This window comes from Mesoplodon bidens (assembly GCF_964165515.1).
Source record: "Mesoplodon bidens genome assembly, contig: HAP1_SCAFFOLD_671, whole genome shotgun sequence".
Lineage (NCBI taxonomy): Eukaryota > Metazoa > Chordata > Mammalia > Artiodactyla > Ziphiidae > Mesoplodon > Mesoplodon bidens.
The window spans coordinates 31,101-32,170 of NW_027672574.1; positions in this window are offsets into that span (position 1 = coordinate 31,101).

The following is a 1,070-nucleotide window of genomic DNA, read 5'->3' on the forward strand; positions in this document are numbered from 1 at the left end:
CTAATCGCGTTGGTGTGTACCAGGCAAAGTCATTCAATAGACCAGGTAACATCTGTGCAACAATTAACGATGCTCCAAACTGTGCTAAGTGTTCTACTTTGTAGAGTCTAGAAGCATTAACACAGTGCATCCTTGTAACCACCACAGAGACTGGGACCTGTTAAGCCCACGCTACAGATGAGAACACTGAGACCTAGAAGCCTTAAGGCACTCGGCCGGGGTCACCGAGCTGGCAGGAGTCCTAGGCCGCACGCCCCATCTAGTGCACGCACATCCGGGCACTGGGCACTGCTTCTAGTGCCCACCCTCCACCTTGCACCATCGAAAACCCCGCTTCTCAGCGCCAACACGAGGGTCCCTGGAAGCGGGAAGTACAAACCTGTCTCGACAAGCCGTGGCTGGAAGAAGCTCTGGATACAGATCAGGGGCAGCGGGTGCTCAGGAGCGGCACCCAGTGCACCCCGCGGAGGCGGTCAGCCTTAAGTCCAGCGGGGCGTCCTGCAGGGAAGCACGCACGGAGGGCAGAGGCACCAAGTCCTGCAGCGCGCACAGGTCCTCAGAGCGCGGGAAGAAGTCGGCCGCGCTGTCCCGGCGCAGCTTCACCGAGTGATCAGGGCCCGAGCACGGCCTCGGGGACGCTGGCTGTGGACACGATGGCCACACCCGCCTGGGGGCCCCGGCCACTCGGGCGCCCACCGCCCGGTGGCTGCGGCCCCGCAGCGTGCGCAGGACCGGCGTCGCAGCCAGAAGACATAGGGCCACGGGCCCCAGCTACGCCAACCCCCCCATGCCGCGCTCCGGAGACCCCGCGCGGCCTGGTGTTGGCGCAGGAATCTAAGCCCTCCACGCCGCGGGGATGGGGTTTACGTCAGTGGGCGGGACCGTTGGGGCGGGGCTCGAGGACGTCAGCACGCTCGCCGTGCGTCCGCAGGCAGCCCTGTCTCCCACGGTGACGCGGCCTGAAAAGTAGGGGCTTGAGCTCTGAGACTTAAGGCAGCGCGAAACGTACGAGGTGTGGAGACTTTGGGGTTTCCAAAAAGCGTTTGCTGACTTATCCAAACAAAACTGAG